Here is a 10317-nt window from a genome sequence, read left to right on the forward strand (position 1 = left end):
CCAAACTCACAGCCAGCCAGAGAAGCCAGAGCCCCTCCCACGAGCTGCTGCCTACAGGTGTTGCCCTGAAGGAGTCAGTCCTTTCCACTGCGCACCCTGAGAGCCCGTGCAAGTTGTTCGGATCCCAGTCAAGCATCGCTTCTGCAAATGCAGAATTCGCCACCTCCAGCCTTCAGCGACAGCCCTGCACAGTGGCCAGCCTTCGGAACACACTGCCTGGCCAGGGCCCAGCTGCCGCACCTGCCTCCTCTGCACTGGGGCCAGAGGCCACCAGAGCTGGACGGGAGAAGGGGTCTCCAGGCCCACCACCCTTGTGTTCCCAGGGGGTGGTCTCCCGTGCCACGTGGTTAGCCATGTATCCTCAGGTCCCTTCTTCAGCCTGGAGTTGCCCCAGGGAGGAAAAGCTAGCACTCTCCTTCAGAAGCTCCGGGTTCTGGGGTGTGGCAGGGGACAAAGAGGAGGACCAGAAGGGTGAAAACTGTCCAGATGGTATAAAGTTGCAACTGAGGGGAGTGTGGAGGGAGGGCAGCCAGTGAGGGGCAGGTGCTGGCAGACAGCTAGTTCCCTGGGAGCCCAGGACCCAGCCCATCCTGGAAGGAATCTTCACCCTCAGCTCCAGAATTGGCCATGAGGGAGGCCAGACTGGTCCGCTGCCCTCTGGCCCCGCTTGGCTCTGCTTGGGCCCCCTGCCCACAATGGGCACCACCCCTGACCCCGACCCTCTGCTCAGCTTCCACATTTGCAAATCTGCCTGCTCATAGAATTCTCTCGAAACCCTCAAGTCGGTGTTCTCGTGCACACGCATTCACAAAAGAGCAAGTTCTAGTTAGTGCCGTGTGTCTTACATTTTTGTGCTTTTTACTGATTTCACTATTTTAAAAAATATTTATCTGGGGTTTTTTTAGAGAAAGGGTAAGTGAAGGAGAAAGAGGGAGCCGAACATCAGTGTGTGGTTGCCTCTTGAGCTCCCCCTACTGGGCACCTGGCCTGCAACCCAGGCCTGTACCCTGACTGGGATTCCAACCCGTGATCCTTCGGTTTGCAGGCTGGCGCTCAATCCACTGAGCCACACCAGCCAGGGTGATTTCACTATGGAAAACAGCCCCCATCTGAGGTGCCGTCCAGTGTTTCTGAGCAGGAAGGCTCCATGGTCATCACAGGGTCTGCCTATGTCCCCGCCCTGACGGCCACACAGCTGCACTGTCCACATTCCCACCAGCACGCAGGCCCCACCCTCACGGACACTTGCCACACCCTGCCTTTCTTTTTTAATAGCTGTCCTAGTGGGTGTGAATGGTTTTTCACTCTGGTTTCAATTTGCATTTCCCTGATCCTGAAGTGTCTTCTCTGGAGAGAAGTCTCTTCAAGTCTCTGACCAGCTCGGAAGTGGGGAGAGGTGCAGTTCCTTGTGTACCCTGGAGAGTCCCGGCCACTTTGGTGAATACAGTGTTACCGGAGCCCAGCCACGCACCTGGCTTATTGACTGTCCACGAGCAGTGGCCACATGATTGCGTGGCTGCAGAGTCCTGTTTGCTTGTCTGACCCTTCAGGGGATGGGTTTGCGCCCCTTGCCTTGAGTTACAAAGAAGCCCCTGGGGGAGGGCTGTTCAATGGCACTCCAGTAGGACAATGCAAGGGCCTGTTGCCTCGCTGTTATTTGTAAGTTTTGGGTCACTTTTCCAAATAGCGGCCGTGGAGACAAGCTGGGCCCCAGAGTGTCCTCAAGTGCCTCTGCAGTTGAGGTGGAAGTGACACTAGCCTGGGGAGAAGGCCCCTTCCGGCAGCTTCCGAGGGCTCAGTGTCTGGGTCCCCTCCCCTTGGAGGGCCTGGAAGGAGAAGAAGCCAGGGACCACCGTTCCGGGGACCCCGCACTCTGCCCTGCGTTACCCCAGCCCCAACACTACAGTCCGTGCACCGCAGCCACTTCTGAGGACCGCCCAGGCTGCCCAGGGTCTGCAGCTGGCCGGACGAGTTCCTGCAGCAGTCGTCAGCCCAGTGGCCCAGGCCCTGGGGCCTTGCCGCACCGGTGACTCAACCTGACATGGACAGTGGCTGCCTGAGGACGGACGACAGGGAGTCACGAGCCTCACAGGACATCTTAAAGTTACGCAGCAGCTGCCCCCCCAGGCTTTGTCACTGCAGGGCGGGGGGCGGCGACCAGGGCCTGGGGCTTCCTTAGTGTCTCACGGGCCAGCCCCTGAGCCTTGGGGTGTGCCGCTCTCTCAGCCCGGAAAACCTGTTCTCCCTCTCACCCTCCCTGCCTCAAGTGGCACCCAGGTGTGTTTCCTGATGCCGCTGAGGCGCCCGACTCCCTCCCCGGCTCCATCTGCTTTCCCTCCCCCCACCCCCATCCCATCTGCCAGCCACCCCCTGGTCCAAGCCATCGCAGCCTCGTGCCGGGACACCCCAGAGCCCCCGAGGGGTCTCCCGGTGTCCCGTATCAGCCATGCTCCTCAGAGCAGCCCCGATTTCTTCCTCTTCATCACCCCTCACCTCGCCCAGGGCAGCCTGTCCCAGCCCCAGGGACTTTGCAGAGACCGGCTCTTTGTCAAAATGCTGGTTTCAGCTCCAAACTCGCCTCCCTGCCAGGATTTCTCTGACCACCGCTCCCCTCCCGGTCACAAAGGACCAAGGTCGGTGGACCAAGCAGCCCACTCGGGGGGTCTGGGGGCTTGAGGCAGTTACATCCTTGTTTTCTGTGACGTCCAACGCATACTTTTACATTCGCCCTCTGCGGAGTGGAGATCGAGCCGGTCCAAAGCGATTCAGATTCCGAGGACGCGTCCCAGCTCCCGCCTCCCCGTCTGTCCCCCCTGACGTATCGCGGGAACTCTGCTCCCGGAAATGAGAATTTCCTAGCTCCCTGCCCAGTGTGGAAGCTCCAAGACACACCTGTTACCACCCGAAAGGGTCTGAGACCTTGACATTAGCAACGAACGGATGGATGGATGAAGGACCCGCAGCCACCATCCTGTCCGCTCCCTGAGACCCTCCCCTCTACTGTGGAAGCATACCCCCGCTCTGCTGAAGTCCCCCCACCCCAGACCAAGCCCTCTTTTATAAGGGGATGTAGTCACACACTCACTCACAGAGGACAGTCTACGAGGTTCACAGCAGCAGCGTTTATAGGGGGAAACACTGGCAAAACCCCCAAACCTCAGCTCTGAGATGGCTCGATGGTGGAATATTATATAGCAGTGAAAAAGGAGAGGCCTCCCTGAAAACCATTAAACTGGGCATTGCCGTGGGATCCATCTGCACTAGAAGCACAGTCCAGGGAGGCGGGGAGCAGGACGTGTGGGTGGGGCGGGAGCCGGGAGCTGTGGGAAGCAGGGAAGGCTTGCCTCGAGAGCCAGTGGAGCCAGGGCACACGTGCAGGTGCGCTCCGGTCGGATGGCCGACTGCCTGAGTCTGTGAGTCACCTGCTGGCGTGTGCTGGGTGCTGGCTTACACGATTTATGCCTCACCTCCTCCCAGCCTCACGGCAGCCCCGTAGTTCTGGCTCGTCTGCCACACTGGCCAGGTTGTGCCGAGGGGACAAGCAGCCGGTAACTCTTGGTGACTCCAAACCACACAGGGTTGCTCCCTGCTCCTGCTGTGTGGTCACTGCAGGGGCGGCCGGGGATCTCAGGGGTCCGGCTTCGACCTCCACCTTTGGCCGTCTTGGTTGTGCCGCCCCCGGGGGACAGCTCAGCAGGAGGGGGAAAGTCACCTCACAGGGCAGTCTGGTCGTAAATGCCCACCAGGGCAGGCTGCGGTGGGGAGCCGCCCCAAGGCACGTGGCTTCTTCAGTCAAAGATTTCTCTTCACCCGAAGCCGGCCTTGCCCACCGATTCTGAGCACCTAACTTCACATACCTTTGAAATGGGGTGACCACCCCCAGGGGAGCACGGAGCCTTGCTACCCCCCCAAGACCCCCCTGGCTTTCTCCCACCTCCACGGAGCCTCCCTAACGTGGAGCCATGCACTGTCCCTGTCCACAGGAAAACTCCCTCCCTGGCCGCTGTCCTCTCTCAGTTCAGATAAATTCTGAGGAAAATCCTCTGCAGCTCTGGACGTCCCCGTGTCCCCACTGCTGGCCACTCTGTCAGCACCGCTATAACGGCGGGAGGGCGAGAAGTTTACTGCCTCCGAGTGTCCAGACGCTGGAGCCAGACACACCCTGGGAGCATCACGGCCCCATTTTACAGATGAAAACACCGATTTAAAAAGGGTCACGAGGAGGGCGCCAGGCCTCACACCTGGTTACGGGGAAGGCAGGGAGGTGCCTGGGACACTTTGACGACACAGGCCAGGTGTGGGCGCGGTGATGGCCACAGTGGGTGTGGCGGCTCAGACAGCCTGCCCTCCGCCCAGTGACACAGGGCAGAAGAGTCTCGTTCCTCTGTCTCAGAAGGCTGGAATCTCGCCCCAAGGTGCTGACTAGCCTGGAGGTTCGCCAAGTCCCCGGGGAGGCCGTGCAGCTGGCCCGGACACCGAGCAGGAGCCAGGAGGCTGGTCTGAGCCCCAGCTCTGCCCAGGGGTCCCCTCACCCCCCAGCCTGTGTTCTCCCCTGAAGTGGACGTGGGGGGAGGTTCTGTGGACCATCGAGCGCAAGTTGTTCGGAGCCCCAAATACACTTTTGTAACTCGATGGTACGTAAATCCCCAAAGTGGCCACGCGCAGAAAAACAGCTACTCCAAAAAGAGAAAGAAATCAAAGCTTGTGGATGTTTTTAAAATTGATCAAGGAAGCCGAGGAAGTCAGGGAGAGGAAAAGAGAGGAGGGGAGGGGAGGGGAGGGGAGGGCAAAAGAAGTGGCAGCAGCAAGCCCCTCCCGGCCAGAACTGCTGCCTGCGACCAGACCAGATTGCGTGTGCGTCCCTAAGTGTGAATGGGCGACACACCCCATCGAAGTCACAGGGTGGCCACATGGAGGAAACACTTGGACCCAACCGGACGCTACCGGCTAGACTGTCCCTAGACGTAGGGACACGGAGGCCGGCCGTGAGGGAACGGGGACATTCCCAGGGGACTCTGCAGGGTCAGCCGCCCCACACCGGCTGCGGGGCCTCGGGGCCTCAGGCTCCAGCTCCGTCCCCTCTGTTGGTAGGTGACTGACGTACCTGCCAATTCCTTCCGTCTCGGGCCCTGAGGACCGACTGTCAGCCCTCCGCCCACAAAACCCCGGATTCTCCTCTGTTTCCACTCTGGTTTCAGTTTTCGTACCTAAAAAGGTGTCCTCGTGTTTTTCTACGAACTTCCAGCCACCTGCCGGCTCCCTCTCTGTCTACGGCCACGTGAGTCCTAATGTGTCCTTTTCTGATCATCCGCAACGGGAGTACATGAGGTCTTCACCCTTCGCTTTTCTCCTTCAACTGGGTCGGGGAGTGGGGTCTGGGTGCTCTCCACCACCTGCCCGCCGCCCGCCTGCGGGGGTGCAGCAGACCCAGGCCGACTCAGCAGCACAGCCCCCCGCCCTCACCCCACCCTCGCGGAGCAGTGCTTACCTGCACTCGCCAGCAGAGACTTCCGCTGGGCCCCTGCGGACAGCCAGCAGCCGGCCCTGTGTCTGAGCCCCAGACAGTCCTCAGCAGCCTTAGTCACAACACTGGGAACCCGATGTCCATCAGCGAGTGAATGTACAGACAAAACGTGGCAGCCTGGCCGGGTGGCACAGTGGGTTAGAGCATCGTCGCGATCCGCCAAGGCTGTGAGTCCGTCCCCAGTCGGGGCACCGGCAAGAATCAACCAATGCGTGCATGAATCAGCAGAGCAACAAATTCATGTTTCTTTTTCTCTCTCTCTCTCAAAATCAATAAAAAGGAAAACAAGACGTGGCAAAAACTGAGCAGTGGAATATTACTCTGCCCTGAAAAGGAACAAAGCTCAGGTTCACACTACAGCACGATGAAATCGGGCACAATGTAAAAGACACAGATGACGAGGGCTGCAGGTTGCCTCCGGGACGAGTTGCCTAGAATAAGCAACCGCTCAGAGAGTGAGGTTAGTGTTCGCACAGCCAGGCCGGGGCGGGGGTGAGGCAGGGGCAGGAGCTTCCTTTCGTGGGGACCAACATGTTCAGAACCAGACAGGGGCTGTGGTTGCAGGGCACTGAGTGCCCTCAATGTGGCTGGCGGTGAATCTTATTTTCTGTGTCTTTTCCCCAGTGCAGTCATTAGCGGGCACGAGTGGAACTGGTATGAATAAGAGGGAAAGAAGGCCCAGTCCTCATTGTCAGAAATGCCGGGACTGGGAGGTGCTCCTGGACTGAGGTGCAGGGCAGCTTGTGGGAGAGCCATGCTCAGAAAGAGGCAGACCCTCTGACTGGGGGGGAGCAGACCCCCAGCGCTGCCCCCCAGGCCCAGAGGGACACCCGGCGCCTTCCGCAGGGGCGGGCAGGGTGCGTGCACTGTGAGATGTGAGCCTGGGCCAGCCCCCTCTGCCCCGCCCGCGCCCCCGGCCTCCCACTGCCCAAGCCCAGAGCTGCGCCTCACCCCCCACAGCCTACAGCTCAGTGAGGTGCCACTGGGTCCAAGTGCCAGCTCCTGCCACCCGGCCTTTGGCTTCTTTCTGTTTGCCAGCCTCCCAAGTTGGCACTGGCTGGAGGCCTTCTTTATTTTTATCCTTTTATTGATTTTAGAAAGAACAAGGAAGAGGGGCGGAGACAGAGAGAGAGAAACATCGATTTGTGGTTCTATTTATCTGCACGTTCATTGGCTGGTATTTGTACGTGCCCCGACCGGGAATCAAACTCCCAACCTTGGCCTATCGGGATGGCACTGTAACCAATGGACCCTGGCCTGAGGCCTTCGCTTTGGAGGTTGCCTCTGTCGAACACTGCCCAGGCCTTCCAGCCATGAGCTCCTCCCACCATGCAGCTCTCAGCTCTAGTGGCACCTACCCCGAGAAGCCCCCCAGGACTGCCCTAAAGTACCCACTACTCCACTTCTTGTCAAGATGATGACATAGGTAAACACGGCTTGTCTCCTCGCACAACCCCATCAAAATTACGACTAAATTGTAGAACCACCATCGCCCGGAATTGGCAGAAAGCGAGTCGAATGGGAGTCTGACAACTACAGAATTAAAGAAACCACGTCCACCCAGACTGGAACGAGGGGCGGACATGCGGAACGGGCTGGTCCCACACCCACGTGTGGTGGGTAAAAATTCAGAGGGACATCTCGGGAGCAAGGAGTCCCAGCGCCACACCAAGGCCCACAGCCCAGGGCACCAGTGGCAGGGCGATAAGTCCCCAGAACTTCCGGCTACAAAAACCAGCAGGGACTGACTCAGGGGAAGACACATCAGTAGACTGAGAAAAGCCAACGAGGTAGTAGAAGCAGCGCCAGACCGACTTAAAGACTCCAACACTCCCATCGTAGGGGGTCCAGAAGCAGAGGGCAAAGGGCGAGAAATCGGAATCTATTTGAAAGAATAATGAAGGAACCCTCCCTAATTTGGGGAAGGAAATAGACATGCAAGTCCAGGAAGCACAGAGAGTCCCAAACAAGAATGGTGCAAAGAGGCCCGCTCCAAGTCACATCGGAATCAAAATGTCAAAGTTTAAAGATAAGGAGAGAATCTTAAAAGCAGCAAGAGAAAAGCGGTTAGTTAGTTACCTACAGGGGAGCTCCCATAAGACTGTCAGCTGATTTCTCAGAAGAAAGTTTGCAGGCTGGAAGGGACGGCAAGAAATATTCAAAGTCATGAAAAGACTTTCAACCTACAACCAAGATGACTCTATCCAGCAAAGCTATTGTTTAGAATTGAAGGGCCAATAGAGAGCTTCTCAGACAAGAAAAAACTAAAGGAGTTCATCATCACCAAACCATTATTATATGAAATGTTAAAGGGACTTATTAAAAAAAATAAAAACTATGAACATTAAAATGGCAAAAGTACATACATATCAACAATTGGATCTAAGAAGCAAACTAAGCAAACAACCAGGACAGAGACAGACTCGTGGATAGAGAGAGCATTTTGATGGTTGCCCGGTGTGGGGGGTGGGGATGGGTGATGAGGTGAGGGGACTAAGAAGCATGAATAGTTACAGAACAGCCGCGGGGACGTAAAGTGCAGCACAGGAACTGGAGAAGCCAAAGACCTTGCACCCGTGACCTACGGACATGAACAATGGTGGGGGTATGGCCTGAAAGAACGAGGGGTGCTGGGTGGAGAGGGGCTAAGGGGGAAAATTGGGACAACTGAAATGGCATAATCAATAAGATGTAATAGGAAGTTTAGAAAATTAAAGAGAGAAAGTAAGTAAAGCACCTCTGCCCACTCTGACCCCAGTCACCATCTGGGGAGCCTCGTCGGACTGATGGGGGCACTGGCTTGTCACCCCCTCTCCTGCCTCCGGAACGAGAGGTCGCGGCCTCCTGCCAGCACCTCGGACCCCGAGGGCCCGGGAGAGCGGGGCGCTCCGTCGGCCTGGGCGGCAGAAGCACAGTGCCCGGTGCACCTGGGACCTGCCCCGGGCCCCGCCGGTGGGGTGCAGTAGGCCCACTAGGAGGCTGCTGGAATATTCCAGGCAGAGCAGATGGCTCTGATGGGCGTGACGAGGGGGGACATTCGGAAGGCAGGACAGACTGGGCGAGAGGTCTAGGAGGAAGCCGATGAGAGGTCCGCCTGCAGCTGGCCCAGAGGGGCAGGTTGGGAGCTGAGGGCCTAGGGTTTCCCACATGAAGTGGCGGTGGTGACCCAAGACAGGGTCGTGAGGGTGACACAGCTTCCGCCCGGTCTCTGCTGTGACTCTGTCCCTCAGAACCTGGCCGCCCACCTGCGTGAGCAAGCCCAGGCCACGCAGGAGCCCCTGAGACACCCAGCATCCCAGCCCCTGCTCCAGCCTCCGTGTCCTTATCTGGAAGACGGGAGTGACCACCTTCCCCCCATTCAGACGACCACCCAGGACAGGAGGATGGCACTGTGACCACAGCACCCAGCCTCCTCTTCCAGGCAACGGCCCCTCAGGGCCCCTGCCGTCTGCTCCCAGGATGGTGGCGGGAGGGGGTGACATGGCCTGGTGTCATGGCTGAATGTCCCCAGCGCTCCCGTGTGCGAGCTCCAGCCCCCAGTGGGAGGGTGTTGGGAGTGAGACCCAAGGAGGAGATGAGGTTCAGGTGCTGTTACAGACTCCAGCCCTCACCAGGGATCAGAGTCCTTCTAAGAAGAGACAGTAAGTCTGTCACCTGAGGACATGGGAGGTGGCCCTCCCCAGGGACCGCACCTGCCAGCACCTTGAGCTGGGACTCCCAGCCTTCGGGACAGGGAGTCTGAGCCCCCAGCCTGCAGTGCGGGTCGGGGTTCCCAGAGCTAAGGCCAATGTCCCCGTTTCCTCACCCGTACAGTGTGTTCTAGCCCCTGAGGTCACCCGTGGGGACACGATTTGTAAACTTGGCACCCACACACACGGGGACATGTCTGTTTGCTCACAAGGCTGAGGTCAGCCAGCACCTGCGCCCGGCGTGTGACCTCAGCTGGGGTCCCTGCTCTCCTCGCAGTGGTGGGAGTCCTCTGACCTCCCCCCGGGGGATCTCTCTGGGTCTGTCACCGTGGCTGCCGTGTCCCCGGGGACCCACAGCCTCTGCTAGTAGCACCGCCACAGCCAGGCATAAAAATAGAGGGGGGCCGAACATCCACAGTCCCACGCGGCACCTCCAGGTGTTTCGACGGCGAGACTGCCCGTGTCGCTCAGTTCTGTGACCTTCCTGCCGGATACACAGAACGAAACCTGACTGGGAAGACCCTTCGGGCGGCGGCACGGGGGGCAGCTCAGGCAGCCAGCTGCGACCTTCAGCCCTCAGCGAGCCGCAGGTCGTGAGGCCACAGCGGTCAGGGAAGGCCCTCGGGGCTGTGCCCACTTCGGAGAACACACCCAGCCACGGCCGACGCTCCTGTCAGCAGAGGGTGTTGGGACAGGTGCGGTAACCCGCCCGGTGGGCAGGAAACGCACAGAGCGGAGCCTGGGGTGCACTCCGCCTGCCCCCCCTCTGCAAACATGAGGTCACTCCAGACCGGAAACACACAGGTTGCAACGAGAGCACGGCATCCCCCAGGTTTGTTCAGGGGGGCCCAGCCAGAGACTGGCCACATTACTGGGAACTCCTCCCTCACGACCCCCCACAGGGTCACCGACTGCCACTCCTGTGCCTGCTGTCCCCGTCTTCACACGAAACAGCGTTGGTGGGAAAGTTTTATAAACGCGTTTGGCTTGGACACAACGGTAAGACCACCCACTGTGACAGCCTGATTCTTGCAGACCTAGTCCCCCCGGGGGGCTGTGCCCAACCTCCCCCGGCCCTTTCTCCAAAAACACAGAGCTCCCACG

The sequence above is a fragment of the Artibeus jamaicensis genome, unplaced genomic scaffold, assembly GCF_021234435.1.
Source record: "Artibeus jamaicensis isolate MK-2021 breed Jamaican fruit bat unplaced genomic scaffold, CSHL_Jam_final contig_525, whole genome shotgun sequence".
NCBI classification, from domain to species: Eukaryota; Metazoa; Chordata; class Mammalia; order Chiroptera; family Phyllostomidae; genus Artibeus; species Artibeus jamaicensis.